We start from the raw sequence: 14,910 nt of genomic DNA on the forward strand, positions 1-14,910 counted from the left end.
TTTCACTTTGTTTTCCATTTTTCTCCATTATATCATATAGACATGTTATGCTCAATTGAAAAAATGATTCATCACCACCGCCACAACAAAATCTCACTATTTCAATCCACTCCAAACTTATTTCATCAACTACATAGGTTTACACACATATGCATCTTATGATAGAAGAGAAAAAGGCTCTGCTAGGTACTAGAAACTTTAGATTCAATCTCAGAGAGAAAAATTAGAAAGAAAAAATAAAATCCAGAGCTGCAACAATGCTATATAAGTGGGGAAAGGGAAAATAAAAGTGATACAATGAATCTGGTTCTTCCTCAATTGAATGAAACTATGAAATTACAAATATGTAATGTAGGAATACTCTAATTATCATCCAGAATCCAACTTAAACTCTTTCGACTAATTCCTCTAAGAAAGATGAATGTAATAATAAGCCAACTGTCAACAACCATATAGGTAAGGCAGGTCTACCCTTCCCTAAGGGCAGGTGCTAAATAGAATTGCGATCTTTTGCCATTAAGTCTAGCAACCTTGTTACATCCTTTGGGGGTAGTGACTAGGCCGAGAGTACCCCAGGTGACCAGGCCACTATGACCTTATCATAAATGTGCAAACTATAATTGAGACCAAAAGGGATTTAGGAGTGTGGCATACTACATTGAGAGAGCCTCAGGTCACCAGGTCATTATGAACCTAATCGTAAATAGGCAGACTGTAACTGATCAAGAATTGTCGCATAAAATATTACATTTGTTGAACCTCGAGCTTTACCAACTCATGCCCAAACAATAAATGGATATGGAAAAAAAACTGAAATAACTAATTTGAGGATGTTCTAGTTTCAATTTTTCCTTGAAATAATTTGCCTAACACTATTGGAAAAACAATATATGTAAACCAATCAAAATGTCCATAGCCAAAAGATTGAACGAATATGAAGATGAAGTGAAGGGAATGGGAAAAATAATACATATTGAAAGGAATGGGCGAAATGTTTTAAAAAAAGATAAGAAAAATAACAATTTAAAAATAAATAAATAAAATAAAATAACCCCAAAAAGCAGTTTTCAGAGTGCATGAGAACTTACCCTCTCAAGCTCATCTTGGATTTCTTGCAGCTTTTCAATGGAGAGAAGAAGCTCATTGTCTATGTGCTCTTCCTCTTCCCCTTTTGATCTCTTGGACTTTTCGATCCTGCCCAGTCCTTCTGACCTGAAAGTCCTAAAAATCCAACAGAGTTGAAAGCGCAGGCAGAGTGGTAGAGAGGGAATGGTCCTAGCCTTCATTATTACCTCTAGAAATGTTTCACGCTCCGTCAATTAAAAACTTCCAAAGCTTAAAATTTAGATCCTATCATTCATTATTATGTCTAGAAATGTTGCACGCTCCATCCTACCATCCTCAGTGAAGAAAAATTCAAATGAAATATTATCATTAAAATACCAAACAAGTTGTTGATTATTTTTTACTTCCACCTACAAAAGAGCGTTTTCCAGTCCAGGAGATATGTTTTGAAATAGTACCATTGGTAGCAGTGTGTGTGTTGAGCTACCAAGCTACAATGGTGGCACCTAATTTACCAGGAATGAAACTTAGGAAAAGGACTCAAAATAGATGTGCATCTACATCCTATTAAACTAGCAATATTTACAGTAAATAGAACTAATATCTCAACTATTTTCACTAGAGGTCCAGCAGCTGCAAGACCAAAAGAGTTATTCTAAAGCTTCAAGCTGTAAAAAAATCTACCATCGCACCATATAAGTTTCCCATTGATCTGAAGGCCTTAACATACTGATGTTGCATGTAAAACAGGTAATGAAGGCCTACACAAAGCATTAACCAAATATCACAAGTTGCTTTAATCAGGTTGATGCTAATCATAGTAAATACAATTCACATATAACAACAATAAAGCCAATTTTTTCCATTTATTATTCACAAAATGAAATGGAATTGAATATCTAATACCCACCCAGAGCCTACTACTCACTAATCTCTAGGGACAAGTGCATTTCCTAAACCTATCAAATAACCAAGAAGATCTAGGACAGGAGGTGGAGTTGCTGCTATGGGTACTACTTTTGATTGAACATTGGGACCTTTGGCAGGTGAAACATTGATTTTTGTCTCAGTGGCTGATAATTCTTCATATGGAAGGTAATAGTTTACTTGCAAGTTTGGAGGTAACAAGGTACATTGGGAGGTAACAAGGTACAAGGTACATATGGAAAGACATATGGGAGGTAACCTGTACAAGCATAAAAAGTTCTTAGAAGAATATATGTGTGCTCTGACTTCTCAGCAACATCAAGGAAAGACTTAATTTCAAAAATAAACTCTTTAATGATCTCTATACCTATTACTTACCACTTCAGATAGAAGTGTTGAGCATGACAACTGCCAAAAAAACATATTATTATTAGACATATTGGAAGAAAACTCCTTGAACTAAGCATAAAATATAATACTTATACTAGAAAAACCTATACAAATACAAACATCTCAAACAGTGACAGATGAACTTAACCCCTTTCATTGAAATAACTTACCACTTCTCTAGTATCCATTTTAGAATCCAAACTAAATCCCAAAACTTAGAAGACTAGCCATTCTTGAACTTCTTTCCTTCTCATTCTCCAGCTCAAAATGGTGAGCCCCATGCTTGTGATCATAGGGCATAATAGAAATGGCATCCAACAATCCAGATGATGCCATCAGCTGCAAATCCTTCTATGCTAAGTATTTATTGTAGCTTTTTTGGAGGATATAGAGCTTGTACCATGCATAAGCATGATACAAATGACTTTCTAATATCTAAAATATCTTTGTTAACTTTGAATAGTAGATTGTCGTCATTTGAGGTTTAGGAATATTCTTGACCATACACAAGGCCATGAATATCTTCTATAGAGTGAAAAGCTTCCTACATATCATATGCCATCTGTCATAAGAAATAGTATAAGGCAAAAATATATTAAAAATAAAAATAATTTAGCTCACAGATTCTATAGTAGGTTCATGAAATTTCATTCAACCCAAAGCTTCCTCTGCAATAGGGTATTCTCCAATAATTAATTCCTACAATATCAAACTATATCAACCTTCCCATCTAAACAAATATAATCCTATATCTAATTCAATATAAAACATTTTAGATTTCTGGCCCCCATTCAATAGTGATACCTTCTTAAAGGTGTGCCAAAAATGTACTCAACATGACATTATAACTATTTACATCATGGGAAATATGGGTAAACTCCCAACCAAAGATAAATGGTTTCTAGAATATGATTTTTCAACACATTTCCCTCATCCCATTTCACAATGACAGCCAACAATCCGGATGATGCCATCAGCCTCAAATCCCTGTATGTTAAGTATTTATTGTAGCTTTTCTAGAGGATATAGAGCTTGTACCATGCATAAGCATGATACAAATGACTTTCTAATATCCAAAATATCTTTGTTAACTTTGAATAGTAGATTGCTGTCATTTGAGGTTTAAGAATCTTCATGACGATATACAAGGCCATGAATATCTTCTATAGAGTGAAAAGCTTCCTACATATCATATGCCATCCATCATAAGAAATAGTATAAGGCAAAAATATATTAAAAATAAAAAATTTAGCTCACATATTCTACAGTAGGTTCATCAAATTTCATTCAACCCAAAGCTTCCTCTGCAATAGGGTATTCTCCAATAATTAATTCCTACAAGCTCAAACTATATCAACCTTCCCATCTAGACAAATATAATCCTATATCTAATTCAATGGATAACATTTTAGATTTCTAGCCCCCATTCGATAATGATACCTTCTTAAAGGTGTGCCAAAAATCTACTCAACATGACATTATAACTATTTACATCATGGGCAATATGGATAAACTCCCAACCAAAGATAAATGTGTTGTGCCTTTTTCCCATAAGCATTTATTAGCATACCCTTTTTAGTTGAGAGAAGATCCTTTGGATAGTGGGATACAATATTTAGTTCTTGTGAGGGCATCCAAAAATCACCCTTGGACAATTGACTACTAGCATCTTTACAATAGTTTTTGCTCACTAACTTGATACTTGTCTCAGGGGAGTTTTCCTTGAGGGTATTTTGCCCAACACTTTTCCTTAAGGTAAAAGTGTGTATACATTGTTGTATGTAATCTTGATCTTCCATATTATCAATACAAGAAGATACAAATCCACTAGTTGAATATGCAATAAGTGCAAAATCAGACAGCTCAAACTATTCACACTTTGTGTTTTCATCAAAGTTGGCTGATGTTGCATGTTCTTCATCAGAATTTGTCCATATTTGTCCATACTGTTGTATTTTCTTTTTCTACAGTACAACTTTCATCCACACTGCCCCTTGAATGCAATTTCTCCTCATTCATTTCTTCAACCTTATCCTCATTATACATCATACTGGACAATCATCATTCTAGTACAAAACAACCTCTGGATATTATTGGTGAATAATTGTAGTTAATGGGTTCTCATGTAACGATTCCCAATACCAATGGAACAACATATAATTTGAATCACTCAAGTAATGAATCTCAATTTAACAACATTATAATATAATTACATTCTACCATAAATACACATCAAGAATGCTTTGCCTTGTAGATTTCAGCACCCATGTATTCGATGGATTTATGGGAATGAAGGGAAATTGGAAAGCCAATGATCTCCTACAATTATGTATGGCCTTGTCTAGTACCTATGGCCTCTTCGACAACCAAGATTGAGCTCAAACTCACCCCAGCAAATGAAAATAATGCTCAGGGGAGAGGGAAACAACTCTAGTAAGTAGAAATCCACCCAAGAATGCTTAAGAACACTCCAGGTAAGGAGAGAGAAATTCTTAATAGTCGTACAGAAACTAAATTAGCAACTCCTTGAGGAAATGCAACAACTCCAGAACTGTGGTAGTTGATCTCTAACTCAACAAGAAAGTGGACTATGAGTAACTCAGAGCTAATGCATTTCACAGAGCATCAATGAATCAAGAGTTTCTGAATGATGCCAATAGAAATTTAATGTAGGGTTATTTATTTCAGCCATGAGCACAAATACAGGGAGCACATATAATATAACTAAGGAGTAAGAATGATGATAACTCATACACCATAAGTTTATTATATCTTAGGAACATATATTAGATGAGAGCCTAGCACATTGCCTTCATTGTCAAAAGAGAGATGTCCATGTGCAAATTAACCCTTGCTCCATGTGAGACTATTGTAGCATAGCTGCTATCGGAAAATGAAGGAATTGGTCATGGCAGTTAAACACTAAATTGAGCTAGTTTTAGTGTTGTCCAATTAGGGCTATTGCATCTTGTCACAGGCAAAGATTGCAGGACATTTCAACATTACAAAGGCAACAATCCAGGCATAGTCACTCTTTGTTTAGTTAAGTCAAAGCTCATGGAGAATGATATCCAAGCATTTTAGCCTATATTCGACCTCTTTTGGGTAGCAACCAAGAAAGTGAAAAAGCTCGAAGTCTGTAATCCAACAGGAGAAGAAAAACTGAGGATAAAAAGAAGTCTACAACACTTGAAGAAACCGAAGTCTATGACTAATCCAAATCTCAATCTAAAGCTATCTATTTGCAATAGGATCTGAATATCTATGGTAAAGAGTCAAGGGTTTGCTATAGTAGCCAAAGATCAGTAATAGAAGGCAAAGAGTCTGTAATTGGAAGTCATTGTATTATAATAAGAGACTAAACCTGCAATAAGGACAGAAATTCAGAAGCTGCTTCTAACTTTGACTAGGCAGAGACTCAACTATTGACCTTGACTTAAAGAGGAGGGCTGACTTGGAGGGACTCTTTGGTCTTGTGTTGGATATCTCATTTTGAATAAATTCAATAAGAGGAGGATTGTTGGGTTTTCCCCTATTGAGAGGTTTTTCCCTACCTTGAAAGCCTAAATCTTTGTGTCTCGTACTTCTTTGTGTTCTTGGAAGAAAAATTTGTGTAATTAATTGACGAAAGAGAAATATTAACTAACAAAGAAAAGAATACTTATAAAGGAGTTTACTTCCAACTATGAATGAATACAATGAGGGCATAAAATTTGTAAATCTTAAACTTGGCTAGGCCACTGCACCTCGAAAAACCTAACTCATTATGCCATAAACTAGCAACCTTCTGTGGAACTCCAAAAAGAAATGAATTATAATGAATTATCAACCAAAATCTACTGCATTTACACTTTACATTTGACAATCTATTGCAGTATGAATATTGAGGTCACAACTATTCATTTATATTGCACTGTTGTAAGAAAGGATGATCATATTTTATATATTTTGTCTAGTAAGGCCTGCACTTCATCATTGCCAGCTCTAACCAAGGTTTCATGTTCCCATTGTAATGAACAACAGCTGCATTGTCAATCTCTGAATAGTCCACGCTAGGATTATATCCTAAACCCAACACATGCCAAGACTTGTCCAAAGGATGGGTCAAGCCATAAAACGTTCAATCTAGGGGGTACTATTCCAAGCTTCCACAATACTCTATCCTCATTCTGACATACAATAAAAGAAAAACTTAGAAATCGAACAAAGAAAAACCCATTAAGTTTTCTAGCTAATTACTTCAGATTTACTTCAAATACTTTAAAGTAAGCATCATAGGAATTAACATAAATAAACCACACTACACACTTACCGTGTTCTACCACTTGTGATATATTCTAGTTATATCTTGTTTCTCCCATTCTTTGAGATCAAATACATTCATCCCATATGCCCAACCACAAGCATTAGGATCAAAGTGCCTAGCTATGTGCGGATTGGAAAAATTAAGGTATTTGTCAAACTGGCAAAAGCTTTCTCCACAAGTTTCCACTGAACCATTAACCTTTCCATGAAGATCTACTGACCACAAGGGCATCAAATCTTTTTGCACCACAATATCATCATCCAAGAAAAGGATCTTGTCCATTTTGGGATAAACTTGTGGAAGATAGAAATGAAGATGATTTAGCATGGATAAATATTTTGGATTTATATATTTCAAATTCGAGGAACGTGATGAGAGTGTAGTCAAGTGATCTTCCTTGAAATAATACTCTTTAATAGCTGAAGATTTGAGTTGGCGAAGCACATGGAAATAGGAGGAATTGAGCCATTTAAAATCATCAACATTTTCTACATGTATCGTAGCTTTCCCTGGGGGATTAAGTAAAAACCACATTTTCATGGCCCCAAAATTTAACTTGTCTGTGATGAGATGAAATACATGTTTCTCATATTCCTGCAAACACATGTAAATCACCTACAATGAGATCCAAATATTAAATGTAAAATGCAGCAAAACTATTGGACTTCCAAACTTTAGAGTAATTTAAATTAATAACACTTCACCTTAGCATTCATGACAGTTGAATTCACAACCACAGATGCAACCAATACATTGTCAGAAAATAATGCATAGTGATAAAGAGTTGGATACTCCAACTTTTCCTGTTTAGGAGATTATCTCTTTTCAAGAGGACAAAAGTAATAATCTATGGTCAATCACATGGACAGATAGTGCGGGCCCTTGGGAATAGACTTTGTTGCCACCTGACTTAAAAATTTACTTTGCTTTTCCAAGGTCCTTACTTGATCATCTACAGATTGAAGCATGTTTTGCAACTTCTTTGTTACTGTCAAATAGCCATAAAATTGTTCTCTAGCCTTGAATAGGACATGAACCATAGCCTTGATCTTCTCAGGTGCACTGAAACATTCATATCAATTACCAGTCATGAAAAAGAGAATGAAAAGCAGAATTATTGACACACAAACTGTAACTTTAAACGAAATAAAGGATATGAACACCAAATACAAATGGAAGCACTTAATACTCTTGATTTAGAAGAAACCAATGTGAAAATCCAAGGGGTAGTGTTCCAAGCTTCCACAACACTCTATCCTCATTCTGACATACAATAAGAGAAAAACTTAGAAATCGAACAAAGAAAAACCCATTATGTTTTCTAGCTAATTACTTCAGATTTACTTCAAATAATTTAAAGTAAGCATTACACAAATTAGCATAAATAAGCCACACTACACACTTACCATGTTTTTCCACTTGTGATATATTCCAATTATATCTTGTTCCTTCCATTCTTTGAGATCAAATACATTCATCCCATATGCCCAACCATAAGCATTAGGATTAAAGTGCCTGGCTATGTGTGGATTGGAAAAATTAAGGTATTTGTCAAACCGGTGAAAGCTTTCTCCACAAGTTCCCACTAAACCATTAACCTTTCCATGAAGATCTACTGATCACAAGGGCATCAGATCTTTTTGCACAACAATATCATCATCCCAGAAAAGGATCTTGTCCAGTTTGGGATAAACTTGTGGAAGGTAAAAACGAAGATGATTTAGCATGGATAAATATTTTGGATTTATATATTTCAAATTGGAGGAACATGCTGAGAGTGTAGTCGAGTGATCTGCCTTGAAATAATACTCTTTCATAGCTATGGATTCATGTTGGCGAAGCACAAGGCAATAGGAGGAATTGAGCCATTTAAAATCATCAACATATTCTACATTTATCAGAGCTTTCCTTGGGGGATTAAGTAAAAACCACATTTTCGTGGCCCCAAAATTTTACTTGTCTGTGATGAGATGAAATACATGTTTCTAAGATTCCTGCAAACACAAGTAAATCACCTACAATGAGATCCAAATATTAAATGTAAAATGCAGCAAAACTGTTGGAATTCCAAACTTTAGAGTATTTTAAATTCATAACACTTCACCTTAGCATTCATGATAGTTGAATTCACAACCACAGATGTAGCCAATACATTGTCAGAAAATAATGCATAGTGATAAAGAGTTGGATCCTCCAACTTGTCCTTTTTACGAAATTTCGCTTTTCAAGGGAAAGCAAGTAATAATCCATGGTCAATTGCATGGATAGATAGTGCAGGCCCTTGGGAATAGTCTTTGTTGCCAGCTGACTTAAAAATGTACTTTTCTTTTTCAAGGTCCTTACTTGCTCATCTGCAGATTGAAGCATGGCTCGTAACTTCTTTGTTATTGTCCCACAGTCATCAAATTGTTCTCTAGCCTTGGATAGGACATGACACATAGCATTGATCTTCCCAGGTGCACTGAAACATTCATATCAATTATTGGCCATGAAAAAGAGAATGAAAATCAGAAAGATTGACACACAAATTGCAACTTCAAAAGAAACAAAGGATATGAACACAAAATACAAATGGAAGCACTTACTACTCTTGATTTAGAAGTAGCCAATGTGAAAACTATTACCTTTGAGGTAGATCAGAATCTACATTAGCCTCACCCAATGTACGCTAACATTCTTTAATACGAAGCATCAATTCATGGTATAAATCAAGATTATTCCTAGCCTGGGAAATGCTTGAATACACCCTAGCCATGATCAGTTGGTCTCGCATCAATCTAACAGTGGAGTCAAAATTCTCGTTCTCATTCTCCCGCCTCCAAATGTTGTATTTTCCTTGGACAACAGAATCTACCTCCTTGGGCTATGTTTTCAAGATCAACTCATTTTTCTTCATCCTGTTGAATCAGCTCTGTTGACCTTTTCTCGCTCCTCTTTTGTCTCAATTGCTGTAAGCATTAAACTACTATAAATTAAAGCATACTATGCTAAAATCTAAGAAATATAAATTTTTTCTATTGGAGAAGTAACATTCAAAAAGGATTTTGGAAAATAATATAACAATTCCATTTTCCATGAGAACAAAAAGTAGCGATCTAGTGCAGAAAAGAATTTTACCCTGCGCAAAACTTTTGTTGGACTTTCTTCAAGGTGCAAATGGTCTGCATTACAACAACCATTTTCCTGGGAGTTTGACTAGACATTACCTTACAGTAGGCTATGTTAACGGGAAAAGTGTCTACTAAGAATGACCCTATCCCACTAAGGTGTGACAGTGACCTTAGAAACAAACAGAGAAAACTACTTTCGTATTCTCCTTTATGAACTATAAACGAAGAGGAATAGGATGAACCAACCTGTGTCTTGCGCTGGTCCTTTGATCCACTCTCTCTCCTCTTTGACAGCTTCCAGCTACCTGCTCCCTTACTTGCCCAGCTTCACCAAGTTCCTGTAAGATCACAGAAGAAGAAAACTACACAAAGACATGGATTTATATTCATAAATAGCTTAGGATCATATTTAAGCTAAACATACTGTAACAAACATCACTGATACACAAGCATGTAGGAGAAACTCAAATAGTTTTATTGATATAACAAGAAGATCTAGGAGGAATCACAACCGATGATTCCTGATCCAGCATCAACCTCCCAGCAAAGGAGTCCCCTCTTCACCTCCAACAAAGCATAAATCACCCAATACTCTGATATCTATCTCTAAACCAATAGCAATTCTCTACAATGTACAAAATTCCAGCCTCTGGATCTCTGGGATGAGGGATCCATATATAGATGTATGCAAAGAGGATGAGTTAGCTTATGATTTGACTAGTGGCCTCTCTCTGTCAGTTCTTGCTTCCACTTGGAGACTGAGAGCCTCTTACTCATCCTTGGTCGAACTCAGTGAGGCAAGTGTCATTGGAGAAGATTCTGGAAGCTTCCATTGTCTTTCCACCTCGCGGAATGGCACTGCCATTTGTCATTTCCCGCTCAACGCACCCTGATAGTGCATTTAGGTGCATTGCAATGCACCTAGCTAGTGTACTTGGGTGCTATGCAACGCAGCTAGCTAGTGGAGTAGCTGAAATGATCCTAATTTGACTGATTCTGAGCAGTTTCTGGTGGAGAACTTCTGGGAGAAGCTGTAATTTGTTGACCTTGGAACAACACTTTTAGGGACTTAGGATCCCTTGGTTTATGGACATTTCATGTTTAGAGCTGTAAGGCACAAAAATGTCTATAACAGGCTACCAACATCATAGATCAGTTAACCAGGGAAAATCAAAACTTACCATCAAGAGCATTCTCTTTGACATCTCGATGTTCACTTCCTGTGTCATCCTCTTGAAACCTCGTAAGAAGTTCTTTGTCATTGGAAGTTTTTTTCTACACCTTGTCATTCATTTAACCCCCCTCAGGATTTTCCTTGCCTTCTTCATTGAATATCACACCATCTTGTTTCGAATGTAACTTTTCGAAGCTGTCTCTAGAAGTCATTTGCCTCTGCTTGATGTACACCGTTAGAAATAGAGAAGCACCCCTACCAATGCCAGTTTTCACTTCTTGCTTAATACAACCCTACTCAACTACCTAGACCGTCATCACATAGCTTTCCTTACATGTTCAATAGAGAAAATAGCGAAAATCTTCATGAATCATACCTCAGTGTTAGTAATATCCCTTTGGTTTACTTCAAAGGACTTTCTAATACCCATGAGGAAGATAAGTCATTATGTCCAACAATATTTAAGTTATGACATCAATCACCTGCCCAGTAAATAAAATTTATTTTCAATTATCTACTCAATAGGGGAGAAATCAAATTTAAGATATCCAAATGCAGCAAGTTTCTTATACTTGCCTCCTTTTGGAAGAGAGAGTCAATGCTCTCTGTTAAACTCTGCTTTCTCCAATCATCTGCCTGTTCCAGTGAACCCCATAGATAAATAGATAAGAGTGATTTTAAACATATGACAAAGCTCTAGTATCCTCAATAATTCCTCTCTATTTCAATCCACTCAGGTCGATTAAATTTCAGTTTAGGGACACTATTTATTTTCTAGGATTAGACTAACGTAAGTGCAAGTGCATTGCCCAGATCCTGAAAAAGAACAAAATGGCCATAGAAAAATAGAATTGGTTTTCAAGATGTGGAAAGAGAATACCATTCTAACAGATCCATCTCCTGAGAAGTTGTGCCCTGCTGTTTTAAATGACAAAAAATGCATAAAAGGTCAGGTAGAAAGACTTGATGGAGAAGAATATCTATAAAAATATTGAAACGCTAAAAATGGGGTTGCTTTGCTATCATGCATATGCTAAGATCAAGATTTCATTACACATCAATAATAAAATGGTGTGTATAATATCTATCATTTGTTTTGGTCAATGTTCTTTGAACATTGTGGGAATAGTGTGAAAATGATATGTATAGCAGAAAGTAGCTGGTGAACAAGATTGTCATTGTGAATTGGGTCTAGGTTGGGTGGATCAGAACTGGTTTTAGCTTGACTGATGAGAAGTGGATTTAGCTTTATGGATGGAAAGTGGGTCTGGCTTGGATAATGAGTGGATGGGAAGAATGATTGTTACCCTTCCCACCCAGATTCAATTCCCATGAGTAAGATGTTGAACTGAACTCTTAACAAATATATTTTTATAATACCCATCCAGCTTATGCAGAATCCAGTGCACACTTAGTACCATCCTACTCAGAATGAGGAGTGCCCAGCGAATTCACCGAGCAGTTGCCCAATGAATTTACCAGTCATATGCATTTCCCTTTGTTAAAAAATGGAAAGAGCATTGTTATTTCTTGCTATCGGGATGAATGGTTTCATTATCTTTGGCAAGGGAAATTACCCTAGGGGCAGTTGGTAAAACCTTTGCTCTTGCATGAGAGAGGTACAAACTTTGAATCTTTCTCCTGGTAGGTATTGTACCGTGTTAATGCAGAGATGGAGTTCACAGCTTCACACAGATCAAATGAAAGGAAACCTATAAAGAAAACTCACAAAATGTCTGGAAAAATGCTAGAGGTGCTAAACTTTTGACAATAAGCGAGGAAAGTAAGTTTGATAACATCTATGCCTTCAGATCCTACGAAAAAGCTAAAAGGAAAATCAAATTCCAAAGTAGGTCCATGGGGTTTTGGTTCAATGGTTAACTGGGGGTGGTGAAGGAAAATCAAATTTCAAAGCAGGTCCATGGGGTCTTGGTTCAATGGTTAATCGGGGGTGATTATAATTCCTAGCCAAGAGTAAAATCACATAAATACATTGTTCAATGGGTTCTCAATGAAAGGGATCTTTCTAAAATAGTATAAGATGACTACACTTCATTGTAATGGAGATCTTACTTGAATGTTGTAAGAAGTCTACACTTCATTGTAATACTACCAGATTAAGAAAGGGCATGCTTGCCAATAAAGATAAATTAAATGCTGACCCACCCCAAAAAAAGAGACAGAAGCAACCTGACAAGGGAGGAGGGCAGGAAGAAGCTTACCAGCAAGGGAGGAGGGCAAGAAGAAGCTTACTAGCGAGGGAGGAGGGAAGGAAGAAGCTTACCAGTTGTAGATGTAGATGTGGAGTGACGAAACCTAGCTACCAAAAAAACCAATGGCATGACCACAAAGATAACAAGGAAGCCCACCACAGCTATTCGATGATGAAAACCCCGACCTCCCCATCCTCCATTTCTACCATGCTAGTAGCCCTACCACCCTCCATTCCACACACCTCCTCTTTTCACAGGCATCTTTAGCTCTCAACCCTAACACCACTTTTCTCCTTCTCCTCCTCCTAAACAGATATCGAGCAATGCAACCCTTACTCAATCATAATCCTCTACATCAAACCCATATCATGGTTAGCAAAAATATATGAAGTCAACAACAACCAAAAAAACCCTTAGATCTCATATATACTTTAGAGCATTTGATAGAAAAATTTACCAAAGGCATTACAAAATGGATAGATCAACTGATTTCATGCAGTTTTGAGAAAGAAAGGGACACTGACATGGTAAAAACCTAGATGAAAATGGGCATAGGGGCTAGAAGTAGACAGATTTGAGGGTCTCTATCTTTGTTAGCCTTTTTGGTTAAAAAACCAAAACATATAATTAAGGGAAACATGTCATTCAGATTCAAATGCCAACATAGATGTTATTATTAATGGGGATCCTCACCAGTCTGGCTGACTGTTCATACACTACGACATAGGAAGAGGAAGAATAGGTAGGCAACGTTGGGTATATATGACGCCCCTCAACTTACTAATTTAACTGAGTAGGTATCGACCTGGCATGCGTTGCATTGAGGCATGTAAAGGTAATGGGAATGCTAGGGGGGTAATTTGATGCAAAGCAAGGGTGAATTATGCCTCCCTAAATGCACATCATGAGACTGTGTTTAAGATTCGTGATTCTGAAGCTGTGAGAATACTAGAGTGTAAGCACAAGAGAGAAGCTAAACATATTGTTATCTAACATTTAAAATGGTGACTTGTTGATTGATTTCTCATTCAAAATAAAGAGAAAAAAATTGATGATTGGGGGAGAGAAATGATCAGTGTTCTATTGCATAAAGGAAATACATCATTTTCAGGCCATGGATAGATCTTAAAGGTCTGGGATGCCAATGTTAGTAAAACCTTACCTAAATTCCTTATGACTGCAACATGAATGAGTGTTACACTTAAATTATTGATGCACTAACCATAGGGAGTTGGTATAATATTCATGGTTATGGGTTCTTACAAAACTGGGTTTTCATATACCTATGAAGTGAAAAGGAAGAAAGTACTCTTTCTTCAAGATAGGAGTAAGGATGTAAGCTTTCAACCAGCCAACAAAGAAATTTTTTTTTAAAGAATATATTTTACACATCTGTGTCCATTGGTATGAATCGGTTTATAAAAATAGTGTTGGATTAATGTCATAGCACTTTTAGAAGTTGTTTTGATTCTCAGAAAACATGTCGTATTTTGTTGTTTGCTTCAAATTTTGCACAAGAAACAGTTGGTCCTTTAACAAGATTCCAGTGTGCCAACATGGACTGAAGAAGAGGTTATTAGCATTGCAAACCCTCTTCTCACATCAGTATGTCAATTTTAAATTTAGCAGAAATTGGCAATAAAACAGATGATGTTCTATAAGCTAAAAGACAGACAACACATGAATCTATAGCTTCTTACCAATACTGTTGTCATGTTTAGCTTG

General features: G+C 36.1%; 1 pseudogene; it reads right to left on the bottom strand.

The window, feature by feature from the left end:
* Positions 1-6,277: 6,277 nt before the first annotated feature.
* LOC149213210 (polygalacturonate 4-alpha-galacturonosyltransferase-like) lies at positions 6,278-8,166 on the bottom strand (annotated as a pseudogene).
* Positions 8,167-14,910: the final 6,744 nt, after the last annotated feature.

This window comes from Pinus tabuliformis, chromosome 1_1 (assembly GCF_031772625.1).
Source record: "Pinus tabuliformis cultivar Carrire ecotype Pingquan chromosome 1_1, CPIR1, whole genome shotgun sequence".
In the NCBI taxonomy this organism is placed as follows: Eukaryota; Viridiplantae; Streptophyta; class Pinopsida; order Pinales; family Pinaceae; genus Pinus; species Pinus tabuliformis.